Raw genomic sequence first — 17829 nt, forward strand, 5'->3', positions numbered from 1 at the left:
GAGGGGAAGCGGAGCTCACCCCCCAGGTGCAGTTGAGTGACCTGTGTTGTGGCTCTCTAGAGGGAAGGCACACATTTTGCTGTCACCCAGCGCAATCCAGACGTGTATTGGGGCCAGGTTTCAGGCAAATAGAGCAGTAAGTGCAGAGACATGTTCACTCTCTAAAAGTGGCATTTCTAAAATAGTAAAGTTAAATCCAACCTCACCAGTAAGTAGGATTTTCAATAAATAAATAACGCTACTCCTCTCCGATATGGAATTACCAAATAAAAAGTATAGGGGAATACACAGAGCTAACCTATGAGAGGGGTAGACCTCACAGTAGTGAAAAATGAAATAGACTGTTTGGTACTTACAGGACACGCGAACCACCAAAGTACATATCTTATTTTTTACTTACATAGCATCATGCACCTAGGACTACCTAGGGCCTACCTTAGGTGTAAATTATATGTAATAAAAGGGGAGTTTAAGGCTTGGCAAGTAGGCTGGGACTCCCCTGGGAGACCCCTGAGTCTATGCCCAGAACCATAACTCTGCCAGTCGAGTACTTACCTAAAAGCCGATAACTCACTTTTCTTCCATTGGTAATTTGATCAGCAAAAGTTTCTAAGTGTCAACTTTTAAAATAGCAAAATATTGCTTAAAAATCACAACAGTAACTAAAACGAATTTACTCACTTGTTTCCAAGAACTGTCCCAGGACTGAATCTAGGATCCAGTCCTGGATTTAGAAAAGTAATCCTGAAAGTAATTAATTGCATATAACTTAAAATTCCCATTGAGCTCAATGTATTATTGTGATTCAAATTGTGTTGCCTATTGCAATAAACTGTAACTATGACCTGCAAAAGTCAATTGCCTATTGCAAAGTATTTAACTAAAGCATCTCATTCTGAGAAAGTATATTTTGATACCTATTGTTGGTTCTAAAATAAAACAACAATAGCTTTTGTATGCAAACCAATGGCCTAGAGTTCAGTTCTTGAGTGTGTGAGACCATTTGCTGACTGAGTGTGTACAACAAATGTTTTACACTGTACTCTGATACTGCCTTACTGCTCGGCAAGCTACCACTTTAGAGAGTAAGGTTATATCTAACTTTAGCCTCTGCCAAACCTCTGGGGACTGGGGACTCTGTGCACACTGTACCTATTTGGGAACAGTATATACAGAGCCACTTTCTCACAGTAGTGATAAAGTGATTAGAGTCCTACGGCCAACATAAAGATACAGCAAAACGTGAGGTGAAAAGCAAAAAGGTTGCTGGTAGGCCACCTTAAGGATGCCAGGTCTAACAAAAACTGAACTAAGGATAACATGAGTAAAACATCAGGTTTCTCTACTGCATTTGGTGAGACAAGTGGGCCTTCTTTTATCTTCCATTCAAGCAATCTTTGACAGACCCCTTTATTATAGAGCTTTTCAAGGATTAAAGATAAGGCACTTACAAAGGAGTCCCAAATAATTAGAGATGGTTGACTTCTGTAATATGGGTCGTAGACTAAAAGCAGCACAAAAACAGAGTGCAACAGGGTCCAAAAAACTTGAGTGCCACAAGAGAGTTTGAATGCAAGCGTATCCTTTTACAGATCCAGAGATATACTCATGCAATTTTTATTTTTAGGACAGAACGTGCATGATGAAAAAAACATTGTTTTTAAAAAGCGCATTGCAGAATATCAGTATTTTGATGTGGGAAAACTTCAAAACTTTCAAACAAAATATTTGTAGGCAGCTTACAGCAAGTTGTTGTGGCCGAGTGGTTAAGGCGATGGACTAGAAATCCATTGGGGTATCCCTGCGCAGGTTCGAATCCTGCCAACAACGAGAATCTTTTTATTATCGGCTACAATTTCAGAAGTTAACCTTTAGTATTTCTTCCATTTCAGTTTTATAAATAGGTGGCTTATTTTTGTGTCACTATTGCCTCTCCACATATTTGTTATCGCTACCTCTTTCATGTCTTTGCTACACCTCATTCCTACTTTAGCACTGGTGTAAACGCTTCAAATTATTATACCGTTGCTCTCTCATTCCTACCTGCGCATGCACTTGAAAGTTACTTTACCAATAAAAGACGCAAAGAGAGAAATAGAACAAAAGTGCTGGCTGGATTGGCAAACACACTTCATAAAACTGCATTTTCTTTTTTATTCTCCCCCGTGTTACATGCTTAACCTCCCCATGTGTAATTTCTCTTAACCTGCTGTCCCAGGAAGAGAATTTCATGTACAGGCTCTTTCTGTGTTTTTTTCCCTAGTCTGTCTTTCCCATTTCTTAGCTGTGTAACTGTTCCTTTACGCGCTCTATTTAAACGCCATCAATCTCATTTGAGCTCCTTGCTCCCGCTTCTGTTTTCTCCACCTCTCATACTGCCAGTTCTCTCTTTCTCTGTGGTTGGTGGCTACTTTCCCGAGCTTCCGAAGCCACGTGGTTCCTGCCTCTTGTTGTCAGACTTGAATTGGAAAAGGAACCATATTAACAAGCCTTTACCACTCACACACGGCGGAAGTTTATACTTTAATTCAGTGAGCTAAGAAAAGCGTGTTGTGGGTCCCCTACGAGCCATTGTGCTTGCTTCATCATGATTTGGCACCAGTCATTAGCCGCAGCTCTGCTAATGAGCCACTGAGGTCAGTTTCAATATTTACTCAAAAACATAACCATGCAGCCCACCCCTCAACTGTGTATTTATCTTGCTTTTCTGCTGTTCGTGTGATTAGCTGGGAGGAGCTCACGGCGACATCCTCCCTATAAAAGTGTAGATGGATCACTCTCTAACTCTTTCATGCTTCACATACAAATGGCTTGAAAGGTGCAGGGAAGATGCAGGTCTAATAGACAGAATAGAAGGCCTGTGCCAGGTGGGTTTCTCTGCATTGGTGTCCCATCACAGGTCCGCAAGTGTATTGTGTGATCTTTGACTCCTGGCATTTCACAAGCAGGCGGCCAGGAAACGGTTTCAGCCTATCAACCACTGAGGAGACGCAGCCTCTGAATGAGGAATGAGGAAGCAATGAATACATCCAGCCTATCACAGGAACAGCCCTGAGTGTTCCGAATTATAAATTCTCCATGTCATTGTATGTCGTTGAGCCCAAGTAGCTCGCCGTGATCGTATAGTGGTTAGTACTCTGCGTTGTGGCCGCAGCAACCTCGGTTCGAATCCGAGTCACGGCATTGTGGTTGGCAATGTCACGGCAGTTGGGTGTTAATTTTACAGAATTAGCAAATGTACCAGTGGTTTTTGTAAAATGTCTATTAAAAACAGATCCTTTCAAATATTTAAACCATCTAACAACAAATGATTTAAACTCGCATGATTATAAGCTGTAGCTATAATGTATTTACTTACATAAATTATCGTTCTTGAACCTATTGGGGGTGGAGGGGGAGCGGAGCTCACCCCCCAGGTGCAGTTGAGTGACCTGTGTTGTGGCTCTCTAGAGGGAAGGCACAAATTTTGCTGTCACCAAGCCCAATCCAGACGTGTATTGGGGCCAGGTTTCAGGCAAATAGAGCAGTAAGTGCAGAGACATGTTCACTCTCTAAAAGTGGCATTTCTAAAATAGTAAAGTTAAATCCAACCTCACCAGTAAGTAGGATTTTCAATAAATAAATAAAGCTACTCCTCTCCGATATGGAATTACCAAATAAAAAGTATAGGGGAATACACAGAGCTAACCTATGAGAGGGGTAGACCTCACAGTAGTGAAAAATGAAATAGACTGTTTGGTACTTACAGGACACGCGAACCACCAAAGTACATATCTTATTTTTTACTTACATAGCATCATGCACCTAGGACTACCTAGGGCCTACCTTAGGTGTAAATTATATGTAATAAAAGGGGAGTTTAAGGCTTGGCAAGTAGGCTGGGACTCCCCTGGGAGACCCCTGAGTCTATGCCCAGAACCATAACTCTGCCAGTCGAGTACTTACCTAAAAGCCGATAACTCACTTTTCTTCCATAGGCTAACATTGAGTGGTTTCACTTGGAAATTCTTCTAAGTGGTGTGGAGTTTTGGAACTTTAAAATATTCATCTAAAATCAGCCGAACAACGAATTCTGATTTACTCACCTGTTATCAGGAGAGACCTCAGTGCTGCATCTTGGAGCTCAGTACTGACCCTGAAAAGTAATTTTAACCGTACTTACCAGTAACTCGAATTTCCTTCCATGGGATATCATTGCCTGCTTTTTGCTGAACATTTTCTAAGTGTCGATTTTTGAAACTTACAAATATTCTTTAAAAATCGTACCAACTGTGAAAACGTAGTTGTTTACCTGTTTTTGATAGATGTCCCAGTACTGAGCCTAGGAGCCCAGCACTGGATTACAAAAGTAACGAGAACGTACTTTACCCGTAACTTGAATTTTCTTCCATAGGAAACCATTGACTGTTTTTCTGTGAAATTTCTTCTAAGTGTCGATTTTGCAAACATGTAAATATTCCTTAAAAATCGCCTGTATAACTTAAACGCAGTTTCTCAACTGCTTACAGGTGGTACAGTAGTGCTGGATCTAGGATCCAACACTGACCTAGAAAAAGTAACCATAATCCCACTTACCTGCTAAGTGAATTTCCTTCCATAGGATAACGTTGGTATTTTGATCAGCAAAAGTTTCTAAGTGTCAACTTTTAAAATAGCAAAATATTGCTTAAAAATCACAACAGTAACTAAAACGAATTTACTCACTTGTTTCCAAGAACTGTCCCAGGACTGAATCTAGGATCCAGTCCTGGATTTAGAAAAGTAATCCTGAAAGTAATTAATTGCATATAACTTAAAATTCCCATCGAGCTCAATGTATTATTGTGATTCAAATTGTGTTGCCTATTGCAATAAACTGTAACTATGACCTGCAAAAGTCAATTGCCTATTGCAAAGTATTTAACTAAAGCATCTCAATCTGAGAAAGTATATTTTGATACCTATTGTTGGTTCTAAAATAAAACAACAATATCTTTTGTATGCAAACCAATGGCCTAGAGTTCAGTTCTTGAGTGTGTGAGACCATTTGCTGACTGAGTGTGTACAACAAATGTTTTACACTGTACTCTGATACTGCCTTACTGCTCGGCAAGCTACCACTTTAGAGAGTAAGGTTATATCTAACTTTAGCCTCTGCCAAACCTCTGGGGACTGGGGACTCTGTGCACACTGTACCTATTTGGGAACAGTATATACAGAGCCACTTTCTCACAGTAGTGATAAAGTGATTAGAGTCCTACGGCCAACATAAAGATACAGCAAAACGTGAGGTGAAAAGCAAAAAGGTTGCTGGTAGGCCACCTTAAGGATGCCAGGTCTAACAAAAACTGAACTAAAGGATAACATGAGTAAAACATCAGGTTTCTCTACTGCATTTGGTGAGACAAGTGGGCCTTCTTTTATCTTCCATTCAAGCAATCTTTGACAGACCCCTTTATTATAGAGCTTTTCAAGGATTAAAGATAAGGCACTTACAAAGGAGTCCCAAATAATCAGAGATGGTTGACTTCTGTAATATGGGTCGTAGACTAAAAGCAGCACAAAAACAGAGTGCAACAGGGTCCAAAAAACTTGAGTGCCACAAGAGAGTTTGAATGCAAGCGTATCATTTTACAGATCCAGAGATATACTCATGCAATTTTTATTTTTAGGACAGAACGTGCATGATGAAAAAAACATTGTTTTTAAAAAGCGCATTGCAGAATATCAGTACTTTGATGTGGGAAAACGTCAAAACTTTCAAACAAAATATTTGTAGGCAGCTTACAGCAAGTTGTTGTGGCCGAGTGGTTAAGGCGATGGACTAGAAATCCATTGGGGTATCCCCGCGCAGGTTCGAATCCTGCCAACAACGAGAATCTTTTTATTATCGGCTACAATTTCAGAAGTTAACCTTTAGTATTTCTTCCATTTCAGTTTTATAAATAGGTGGCTTATTTTTGTGTCACTATTGCCTCTCCACATATTTGTTATCGCTACCTCTTTCATGTCTTTGCTACACCTCATTCCTACTTTAGCACTGGTGTAAACGCTTCAAATTATTATACCGTTGCTCTCTCATTCATACCTGCGCATGCACTTGAAAGTTACTTTACCAATAAAAGACGCAAAGAGAGAAATAGAACAAAAGTGCTGGCTGGATTGGCAAACACACTTCATAAAACTGCATTTTCTTTTTTATTCTCCCCCGTGTTACATGCTTATCCTCCCCATGTGTAATTTCTCTTAACCTGCTGTCCCAGGAAGAGAATTTCATGTACAGGCTCTTTCTGTGTTTTTTTCCCTAGTCTGTCTTTCCCATTTCTTAGCTGTGTAACTGTTCCTTTACGCGCTCTATTTAAACGCCATCAATCTCATTTGAGCTCCTTGCTCCCGCTTCTGTTTTCTCCACCTCTCATACTGCCAGTTCTCTCTTTCTCTGTGGTTGGTGGCTACTTTCCTGAGCTTCCGAAGCCACGTGGTTCCTGCCTCTTGTTGTCAGACTTGAATTGGAAAAGGAACCATATTAACAAGCCTTTACCACTCACACACGGCGGAAGTTTATACTTTAATTCAGTGAGCTAAGAACAGCGCGTTGTGGGTCCCCTACGAGCCATTGTGCTTGCTTCATCATGATTTGGCACCAGTCATTAGCCGCAGCTCTGCTAATGAGCCACTGAGGTCAGTTTCAATATTTACTCAAAACATAACCATGCAGCCCACCCCTCAACTGTGTATTTATCTTGCTTTTCTGCTGTTCGTGTGATTAGCTGGGAGGAGCTCACGGCGACATCCTCCCTATAAAAGTGTAGATGGATCACTCTCTAACTCTTTCTTGCTTCACATACAAATGGCTTGAAAGGTTCAGGGAAGATGCAGGTCTAATAGACAGAATAGAAGGGCTGTGCCAGGTGGGTTTCTCTGCATTGGTGTCCCATCACAGGTCCGCAAGTGTAATGTGTGATCTTTGACTCCTGGCATTTCACAAGCAGGCGGCCAGGAAACGGTTTCAGCCTATCAACCACTGAGGAGACGCAGCCTCTGAATGAGGAATGAGGAAGCAATGAATACATCCAGCCTATCACAGGAACAGCCCTGAGTGTTCCGAATTATAAATTATCCATGTCATTGTATGTCGTTGAGCCCAAGTAGCTCGCCGTGATCGTATAGTGGTTAGTACTCTCCGTTGTGGCCGCAGCAACCTCGGTTCGAATCCGAGTCACGGCATTGTGGTTGGCAATGTCACGGCAGTTGGGTGTTAATTTTACAGAATTAGCAAATGTACCAGTGGTTTTTGTAAAATGTCTATTAAAAACAGGTCCTTTCAAATATTTAAACCATCTAACAACAAATGATTTAAACTCGCATGATTATAAGCTGTAGCTATAATGTATTTACTTACATTAATTATCGTTCTTGAACCTATTGGGGGTGGAGGGGGAGCGGAGCTCACCCCCCAGGTGCAGTTGAGTGACCTGTGTTGTGGCTCTCTAGAGGGAAGGCACACATTTTGCTGTCACCCAGCCCAATCCAGACGTGTATTGGGGCCAGGTTTCAGGCAAATAGAGCAGTAAGTGCAGAGACATGTTCACTCTCTAAAAGTGGCATTTCTAAAATAGTAAAGTTAAATCCAACCTCACCAGTAAGTAGGATTTTCAATAAATAAATAACGCTACTCCTCTCCGATATGGAATTACCAAATAAAAAGTATAGGGGAATACACAGAGCTAACCTATGAGAGGGGTAGACCTCACAGTAGTGAAAAATGAATTAGACTGTTTGGTACTTACAGGACACGCGAACCACCAAAGTACATATCTTATTTTTTACTTACATAGCATCATGCACCTAGGACTACCTAGGGCCTACCTTAGGTGAAAATTATATGTAATAAAAGGGGAGTTTAAGGCTTGGCAAGTAGGCTGGGACTCCCCTGGGAGACCCCTGAGTCTATGCCCAGAACCATAACTCTGCCAGTCGAGTACTTACCTAAAAGCCGATAACTCACTTTTCTTCCATTGGTAATTTGATCAGCAAAAGTTTCTAAGTGTCAACTTTTAAAATAGCAAAATATTGCTTAAAAATCACAACAGTAACTAAAACGAATTTACTCACTTGTTTCCAAGAACTGTCCCAGGACTGAATCTAGGATCCAGTCCTGGATTTAGAAAAGTAATCCTGAAAGTAATTAATTGCATATAACTTAAAATTCCCATTGAGCTCAATGTATTATTGTGATTCAAATTGTGTTGCCTATTGCAATAAACTGTAACTATGACCTGCAAAAGTCAATTGCCTATTGCAAAGTATTTAACTAAAGCATCTCATTCTGAGAAAGTATATTTTGATACCTATTGTTGGTTCTAAAATAAAACAACAATAGCTTTTGTATGCAAACCAATGGCCTAGAGTTCAGTTCTTGAGTGTGTGAGACCATTTGCTGACTGAGTGTGTACAACAAATGTTTTACACTGTACTCTGATACTGCCTTACTGCTCGGCAAGCTACCACTTTAGAGAGTAAGGTTATATCTAACTTTAGCCTCTGCCAAACCTCTGGGGACTGGGGACTCTGTGCACACTGTACCTATTTGGGAACAGTATATACAGAGCCACTTTCTCACAGTAGTGATAAAGTGATTAGAGTCCTACGGCCAACATAAAGATACAGCAAAACGTGAGGTGAAAAGCAAAAAGGTTGCTGGTAGGCCACCTTAAGGATGCCAGGTCTAACAAAAACTGAACTAAGGATAACATGAGTAAAACATCAGGTTTCTCTACTGCATTTGGTGAGACAAGTGGGCCTTCTTTTATCTTCCATTCAAGCAATCTTTGACAGACCCCTTTATTATAGAGCTTTTCAAGGATTAAAGATAAGGCACTTACAAAGGAGTCCCAAATAATTAGAGATGGTTGACTTCTGTAATATGGGTCGTAGACTAAAAGCAGCACAAAAACAGAGTGCAACAGGGTCCAAAAAACTTGAGTGCCACAAGAGAGTTTGAATGCAAGCGTATCCTTTTACAGATCCAGAGATATACTCATGCAATTTTTATTTTTAGGACAGAACGTGCATGATGAAAAAAACATTGTTTTTAAAAAGCGCATTGCAGAATATCAGTATTTTGATGTGGGAAAACTTCAAAACTTTCAAACAAAATATTTGTAGGCAGCTTACAGCAAGTTGTTGTGGCCGAGTGGTTAAGGCGATGGACTAGAAATCCATTGGGGTATCCCTGCGCAGGTTCGAATCCTGCCAACAACGAGAATCTTTTTATTATCCGCTACAATTTCAGAAGTTAACCTTTAGTATTTCTTCCATTTCAGTTTTATAAATAGGTGGCTTATTTTTGTGTCACTATTGCCTCTCCACATATTTGTTATCGCTACCTCTTTCATGTCTTTGCTACACCTCATTCCTACTTTAGCACTGGTGTAAACGCTTCAAATTATTATACCGTTGCTCTCTCATTCATACCTGCGCATGCACTTGAAAGTTACTTTACCAATAAAAGACGCAAAGAGAGAAATAGAACAAAAGTGCTGGCTGGATTGGCAAACACACTTCATAAAACTGCATTTTCTTTTTTATTCTCCCCCGTGTTACATGCTTAACCTCCCCATGTGTAATTTCTCTTAACCTGCTGTCCCAGGAAGAGAATTTCATGTACAGGCTCTTTCTGTGTTTTTTTCCCTAGTCTGTCTTTCCCATTTCTTAGCTGTGTAACTGTTCCTTTACGCGCTCTATTTAAACGCCATCAATCTCATTTGAGCTCCTTGCTCCCGCTTCTGTTTTCTCCATCTCTCATACTGCCAGTTCTCTCTTTCTCTGTGGTTGGTGGCTACTTTCCCGAGCTTCCGAAGCCACGTGGTTCCTGCCTCTTGTTGTCAGACTTGAATTGGAAAAGGAACCATATTAACAAGCCTTTACCACTCACACACGGCGGAAGTTTATACTTTAATTCAGTGAGCTAAGAAAAGCGTGTTGTGGGTCCCCTACGAGCCATTGTGCTTGCTTCATCATGATTTGGCACCAGTCATTAGCCGCAGCTCTGCTAATGAGCCACTGAGGTCAGTTTCAATATTTACTCAAAAACATAACCATGCAGCCCACCCCTCAACTGTGTATTTATCTTGCTTTTCTGCTGTTCGTGTGATTAGCTGGGAGGAGCTCACGGCGACATCCTCCCTATAAAAGTGTAGATGGATCACTCTCTAACTCTTTCATGCTTCACATACAAATGGCTTGAAAGGTGCAGGGAAGATGCAGGTCTAATAGACAGAATAGAAGGCCTGTGCCAGGTGGGTTTCTCTGCATTGGTGTCCCATCACAGGTCCGCAAGTGTATTGTGTGATCTTTGACTCCTGGCATTTCACAAGCAGGCGGCCAGGAAACGGTTTCAGCCTATCAACCACTGAGGAGACGCAGCCTCTGAATGAGGAATGAGGAAGCAATGAATACATCCAGCCTATCACAGGAACAGCCCTGAGTGTTCCGAATTATAAATTCTCCATGTCATTGTATGTCGTTGAGCCCAAGTAGCTCGCCGTGATCGTATAGTGGTTAGTACTCTGCGTTGTGGCCGCAGCAACCTCGGTTCGAATCCGAGTCACGGCATTGTGGTTGGCAATGTCACGGCAGTTGGGTGTTAATTTTACAGAATTAGCAAATGTACCAGTGGTTTTTGTAAAATGTCTATTAAAAACAGATCCTTTCAAATATTTAAACCATCTAACAACAAATGATTTAAACTCGCATGATTATAAGCTGTAGCTATAATGTATTTACTTACATAAATTATCGTTCTTGAACCTATTGGGGGTGGAGGGGGAGCGGAGCTCACCCCCCAGGTGCAGTTGAGTGACCTGTGTTGTGGCTCTCTAGAGGGAAGGCACAAATTTTGCTGTCACCAAGCCCAATCCAGACGTGTATTGGGGCCAGGTTTCAGGCAAATAGAGCAGTAAGTGCAGAGACATGTTCACTCTCTAAAAGTGGCATTTCTAAAATAGTAAAGTTAAATCCAACCTCACCAGTAAGTAGGATTTTCAATAAATAAATAAAGCTACTCCTCTCCGATATGGAATTACCAAATAAAAAGTATAGGGGAATACACAGAGCTAACCTATGAGAGGGGTAGACCTCACAGTAGTGAAAAATGAAATAGACTGTTTGGTACTTACAGGACACGCGAACCACCAAAGTACATATCTTACTTACATAGCATCATGCACCTAGGACTACCTAGGGCCTACCTTAGGTGTAAATTATATGTAATAAAAGGGGAGTTTAAGGCTTGGCAAGTAGGCTGGGACTCCCCTGGGAGACCCCTGAGTCTATGCCCAGAACCATAACTCTGCCAGTCGAGTACTTACCTAAAAGCCGATAACTCACTTTTCTTCCATAGGCTAACATTGAGTGGTTTCACTTGGAAATTCTTCTAAGTGGTGTGGAGTTTTGGAACTTTAAAATATTCATCTAAAATCAGCCGAACAACGAATTCTGATTTACTCACCTGTTATCAGGAGAGACCTCAGTGCTGCATCTTGGAGCTCAGTACTGACCCTGAAAAGTAATTTTAACCGTACTTACCAGTAACTCGAATTTCCTTCCATGGGATATCATTGCCTGCTTTTTGCTGAACATTTTCTAAGTGTCGATTTTTGAAACTTACAAATATTCTTTAAAAATCGTACCAACTGTGAAAACGTAGTTGTTTACCTGTTTTTGATAGATGTCCCAGTACTGAGCCTAGGAGCCCAGCACTGGATTACAAAAGTAACGAGAACGTACTTTACCCGTAACTTGAATTTTCTTCCATAGGAAACCATTGACTGTTTTTCTGTGAAATTTCTTCTAAGTGTCGATTTTGCAAACATGTAAATATTCCTTAAAAATCGCCTGTATAACTTAAACGCAGTTTCTCAACTGCTTACAGGTGGTACAGTAGTGCTGGATCTAGGATCCAACACTGACCTAGAAAAAGTAACCATAATCCCACTTACCTGCTAAGTGAATTTCCTTCCATAGGATAACGTTGGTATTTTGATCAGCAAAAGTTTCTAATTGTCAACTTTTAAAATAGCAAAATATTGCTTAAAAATCACAACAGTAACTAAAACGAATTTACTCACTTGTTTCCAAGAACTGTCCCAGGACTGAATCTAGGATCCAGTCCTGGATTTAGAAAAGTAATCCTGAAAGTAATTAATTGCATATAACTTAAAATTCCCATCGAGCTCAATGTATTATTGTGATTCAAATTGTGTTGCCTATTGCAATAAACTGTAACTATGACCTGCAAAAGTCAATTGCCTATTGCAAAGTATTTAACTAAAGCATCTCATTCTGAGAAAGTATATTTTGATACCTATTGTTGGTTCTAAAATAAAACAACAATATCTTTTGTATGCAAACCAATGGCCTAGAGTTCAGTTCTTGAGTGTGTGAGACTATTTGCTGACTGAGTGTGTACAACAAATGTTTTACACTGTACTCTGATACTGCCTTACTGCTCGGCAAGCTACCACTTTAGAGAGTAAGGTTATATCTAACTTTAGCCTCTGCCAAACCTCTGGGGACTGGGGACTCTGTGCACACTGTACCTATTTGGGAACAGTATATACAGAGCCACTTTCTCACAGTAGTGATAAAGTGATTAGAGTCCTACGGCCAACATAAAGATACAGCAAAACGTGAGGTGAAAAGCAAAAAGGTTGCTGGTAGGCCACCTTAAGGATGCCAGGTCTAACAAAAACTGAACTAAGGATAACATGAGTAAAACATCAGGTTTCTCTACTGCATTTGGTGAGACAAGTGGGCCTTCTTTTATCTTCCATTCAAGCAATCTTTGACAGACCCCTTTATTATAGAGCTTTGCAAGGATTAAAGATAAGGCACTTACAAAGGAGTCCCAAATAATCAGAGATGGTTGACTTCTGTAATATGGGTCGTAGACTAAAAGCAGCACAAAAACAGAGTGCAACAGGGTCCAAAAAACTTGAGTGCCACAAGAGAGTTTGAATGCAAGCGTATCCTTTTACAGATCCAGAGATATACTCATGCAATTTTTATTTTTAGGACAGAACGTGCATGATGAAAAAAACATTGTTTTTAAAAAGCGCATTGCAGAATATCAGTACTTTGATGTGGGAAAACGTCAAAACTTTCAAACAAAATATTTGTAGGCAGCTTACAGCAAGTTGTTGTGGCCGAGTGGTTAAGGCGATGGACTAGAAATCCATTGGGGTATCCCCGCGCAGGTTCGAATCCTGCCAACAACGAGAATCTTTTTATTATCGGCTACAATTTCAGAAGTTAACCTTTAGTATTTCTTCCATTTCAGTTTTATAAATAGGTGGCTTATTTTTGTGTCACTATTGCCTCTCCACATATTTGTTATCGCTACCTCTTTCATGTCTTTGCTACACCTCATTCCTACTTTAGCACTGGTGTAAACGCTTCAAATTATTATACCGTTGCTCTCTCATTCATACCTGCGCATGCACTTGAAAGTTACTTTACCAATAAAAGACGCAAAGAGAGAAATAGAACAAAAGTGCTGGCTGGATTGGCAAACACACTTCATAAAACTGCATTTTCTTTTTTATTCTCCCCCGTGTTACATGCTTAACCTCCCCATGTGTAATTTCTCTTAACCTGCTGTCCCAGGAAGAGAATTTCATCTACAGGCTCTTTCTGTGTTTTTTTCCCTAGTCTGTCTTTCCCATTTCTTAGCTGTGTAACTGTTCCTTTACGCGCTCTATTTAAACGCCATCAATCTCATTTGAGCTCCCTGCTCCCGCTTCTGTTTTCTCCACCTCTCATACTGCCAGTTCTCTCTTTCTCTGTGGTTGGTGGCTACTTTCCTGAGCTTCCGAAGCCACGTGGTTCCTGCCTCTTGTTGTTAGACTTGAATTGGAAAAGGAACCATATTAACAAGCCTTTACCACTCACACACGGCGGAAGTTTATATTTTAATTCAGTGAGCTAAGAACAGCGTGTTGTGGGTCCCCTACGAGCCATTGTGCTTGCTTCATCATGATTTGGCACCAGTCATTAGCCGCAGCTCTGCTAATGAGCCACTGAGGTCAGTTTCAATATTTACTCAAAAACATAACCATGCAGCCCACCCCTCAACTGTGTATTTATCTTGCTTTTCTGCTGTTCGTGTGATTAGCTGGGAGGAGCTCACGGCGACATCCTCCCTATAAAAGTGTAGATGGATCACTCTCTAACTCTTTCTTGCTTCACATACAAATGGCTTGAAAGGTGCAGGGAAGATGCAGGTCTAATAGACAGAATAGAAGGCCTGTGCCAGGTGGGTTTCTCTGCATTGGTGTCCCATCACAGGTCCGCAAGTGTAATGTGTGATCTTTGACTCCTGGCATTTCACAAGCAGGCGGCCAGGAAACGGTTTCAGCCTATCAACCACTGAGGAGACGCAGCCTCTGAATGAGGAATGAGGAAGCAATGAATACATCCAGCCTATCACAGGAACAGCCCTGAGTGTTCCGAATTATAAATTCTCCATGTCATTGTATGTCGTTGAGCCCAAGTAGCTCGCCTTGATCGTATAGTGGTTAGTACTCTGCGTTGTGGCCGCAGCAACCTCGGTTCGAATCCGAGTCACGGCATTGTGGTTGGCAATGTCACGGCAGTTGGGTGTTAATTTTACAGAATTAGCAAATGTACCAGTGGTTTTTGTAAAATGTCTATTAAAAACAGATCCTTTCAAATATTTAAACCATCTAACAACAAATGATTTAAACTCGCATGATTATAAGCTGTAGCTATAATGTATTTACTTACATAAATTATCGTTCTTGAACCTATTGGGGGTGGAGGGGGAGCGGAGCTCACCCCCCAGGTCCAGTTGAGTGACCTGTGTTGTGGCTCTCTAGAGGGAAGGCACACATTTTGCTGTCACCCAGCCCAATCCAGACGTGTATTGGGGCCAGGTTTCAGGCAAATAGAGCAGTAAGTGCAGAGACATGTTCACTCTCTAAACGTGGCATTTCTAAAATAGTAAAGTTAAATCCAACCTCACCAGTAAGTAGGATTTTCAATAAATAAATAAAGCTACTCCTCTCCGATATGGCATTACCAAATAAAAAGTATAGGGGAATACACAGAGCTAACCTATGAGAGGGGTAGACCTCACAGTAGTGAAAAATGAAATAGACTGTTTGGTACTTACAGGACACGCGAACCACCAAAGTACATATCTTATTTTTTACTTACATAGCATCATGCACCTAGGACTACCTAGGGCCTACCTTAGGTGTAAATTATATGTAATAAAAGGGGAGTTTAAGGCTTGGCAAGTAGGCTGGGACTCCCCTGGGAGACCCCTGAGTCTATGCCCAGAACCATAACTCTGCCAGTCGAGTACTTACCTAAAAGCCGATAACTCACTTTTCTTCCATAGGCTAACATTGAGTGGTTTCACTTGGAACTTCTTCTAAGTGGTGTGGAGTTTTGGAACTTTAAAATATTCATCTAAAATCAGCCGAACAACGAATTCTGATTTACTCACCTGTTATCAGGAGAGACCTCAGTGCTGCATCTTGGAGCTCAGTACTGACCCTGAAAAGTAATTTTAACCGTACTTACCAGTAACTCGAATTTCCTTCCATGGGATATCATTGCCTGCTTTTTGCTGAAAATTTTCTAAGTGTCGATTTTTGAAACTTACAAATATTCTTTAAAAATCGTACCAACTGTGAAAACGTAATTGTTTACCTGTTTTAGATAGATGTCCCAGTACTGAGCCTAGGAGCCCAGCACTGGATTACAAAAGTAACGAGAACGTACTTTACCCGTAACTTGAATTTTCTTCCATAGGAAACCATTGACTGTTTTTCTGTGAAATTTCTTCTAAGTGTCGATTTTGCAAACATGTAAATATTCCTTAAAAATCGCCTGTATAACTTAAACGCAGTTTCTCAACTACTTACAGGTGGTACAGTAGTGCTGGATCTAGGATCCAACACTGACCTAGAAAAAGTAACCATAACCCCACTTACCTGCTAAGTGAATTTCCTTCCATAGGATAACATTGGTAATTTGATCAGCAAAAGTTTCTAAGTGTCAACTTGTAAAATAGCAAAATATTGCTTAAAAATCACAACAGTAACTAAAACGAATTTACTCACTTGTTTCCAAGAACTGTCCCAGGACTGAATCTAGGATCCAGTCCTGGATTTAGAAAAGTAATCCTGAAAGTAATTAATTGCATATAACTTAAAATTCCCATTGAGCTCAATGTATTATTGTGATTCAAATTGTGTTGCCTATTGCAATAAACTGTAACTATGACCTGCAAAAGTCAATTGCCTATTGCAAAGTATTTAACTAAAGCATCTCATTCTGAGAAAGTATATTTTGATACCTATTGTTGGTTCTAAAATAAAACAACAATATCTTTTGTATGCAAACCAATGGCCTAGAGTTCAGTTCTTGAGTGTGTGAGACCATTTGCTGACTGAGTGTGTACAACAAATGTTTTACACTGTACTCTGATACTGCCTTACTGCTCGGCAAGCTACCACTTTAGAGAGTAAGGTTATATCTAACTTTAGCCTCTGCCAAACCTCTGGGGACTGGGGACTCTGTGCACACTGTACCTATTTGGGAACAGTATATACAGAGCCACTTTCTCACAGTAGTGATAAAGTGATTAGAGTCCTAAGGCCAACATAAAGATACAGCAAAACGCGAGGTGAAAAGCAAAAAGGTTGCTGGTAGGCCACCTTAAGGATGCCAGGTCTAACAAAAACTGAACTAAGGATAACATGAGTAAAACATCAGGTTTCTCTACTGCATTTGGTGAGACAAGTGGGCCTTCTTTTATCTTCCATTCAAGCAATCTTTGACAGACCCCTTTATTATAGAGCTTTTCAAGGATTAAAGATAAGGCACTTACAAAGGAGTCCCAAATACTCAGAGATGGTTGACTTCTGTAATATGGGTCGTAGACTAAAAGCAGCGCAAAAACAGAGTGCAACAGGGTCCAAAAAACTTGAGTGCCACAAGAGAGTTTGAATGCAAGCGTATCCTTTTACAGATCCAGAGATATACTCATGCAATTTTTGTTTTTAGGACAGAACGTGCATGATGAAAAAAACATTGTTTTTAAAAAGCGCATTGCAGAATATCAGTACTTTGATGTGGGAAAACTTCAAAACTTTCAAACAAAATATTTGTAGACAGCTTACAGCAAGTTGTTGTGGCCGAGTGGTTAAGGCGATGGACAAGAAATCCATTGGGGTATCCCCGCGCAGGTTTGAATCCTGCCAACAACGAGAAACTTTTTATTATCGGCTACAATTTCAGAAGTTAACCTTTAGTATTTCTTCCATTTCAGTTTTATAAATAGGTGGCTTATTTTTGTGTCACTATTGCCTCTCCACATATTTGTTATCGCTACCTCTTTCATGTCTTTGCTACACCTCATTCCTACTTTAGCACTGGTGTAAACGCTTCAAATTATTATACGGTTGCTCTCTCATTCATACCTGCGCATGCACTTGAAAGTTACTTTACCAATAAAAGACGCAAAGAGAGAAATAGAACAAAAGTGCTGGCTGGATTGGCAAACACACTTCATAAAACTGCATTTTCTTTTTTATTCTCCCCCGTGTTACATGCTTAACCTCCCCATGTGTAATTTCTCTTAACCTGCTGTCCCAGGAAGAGAATTTCATGTACAGGCTCTTTCTGTGTTTTTTTCCCTAGTCTGTCTTTCCCATTTCTTAGCTGTGTAACTGTTCCTTTACGCGCTCTATTTAAACGCCATCAATCTCATTTGAGCTCCTTGCTCCCGCTTCTGTTTTCTCCACCTCTCATACT

General features: G+C 40.5%; 7 non-coding genes across 7 annotated transcripts; all 7 read left to right on the forward strand.

Annotated features, from left to right (window-relative positions):
* Positions 1-1748: 1748 nt before the first annotated feature.
* TRNAS-AGA (transfer RNA serine (anticodon AGA)) lies at positions 1749-1830 on the forward strand. Its single transcript has one exon. It is a non-coding gene; the product is annotated as a tRNA-Ser (tRNA).
* A 1281-nt stretch (positions 1831-3111) lies between these two features.
* On the forward strand, positions 3112-3183 carry TRNAH-GUG (transfer RNA histidin (anticodon GUG)). The gene has a single exon. It is a non-coding gene; the product is annotated as a tRNA-His (tRNA).
* A 2589-nt stretch (positions 3184-5772) lies between these two features.
* On the forward strand, positions 5773-5854 carry TRNAS-AGA (transfer RNA serine (anticodon AGA)). The gene has a single exon. It is a non-coding gene; the product is annotated as a tRNA-Ser (tRNA).
* A 3307-nt stretch (positions 5855-9161) lies between these two features.
* TRNAS-AGA (transfer RNA serine (anticodon AGA)) lies at positions 9162-9243 on the forward strand. The gene has a single exon. It is a non-coding gene; the product is annotated as a tRNA-Ser (tRNA).
* Positions 9244-10524: 1281 nt separating this feature from the next.
* Positions 10525-10596, forward strand: TRNAH-GUG (transfer RNA histidin (anticodon GUG)). The gene has a single exon. It is a non-coding gene; the product is annotated as a tRNA-His (tRNA).
* A 2581-nt stretch (positions 10597-13177) lies between these two features.
* On the forward strand, positions 13178-13259 carry TRNAS-AGA (transfer RNA serine (anticodon AGA)). Its single transcript has one exon. It is a non-coding gene; the product is annotated as a tRNA-Ser (tRNA).
* A 3941-nt stretch (positions 13260-17200) lies between these two features.
* TRNAS-AGA (transfer RNA serine (anticodon AGA)) lies at positions 17201-17282 on the forward strand. The gene has a single exon. It is a non-coding gene; the product is annotated as a tRNA-Ser (tRNA).
* The last annotated feature ends 547 nt before the right edge of the window (positions 17283-17829 follow it).

This window comes from Triturus cristatus, chromosome 12 (genome assembly GCF_964204655.1).
Source record: "Triturus cristatus chromosome 12, aTriCri1.1, whole genome shotgun sequence".
In the NCBI taxonomy this organism is placed as follows: Eukaryota; Metazoa; Chordata; class Amphibia; order Caudata; family Salamandridae; genus Triturus; species Triturus cristatus.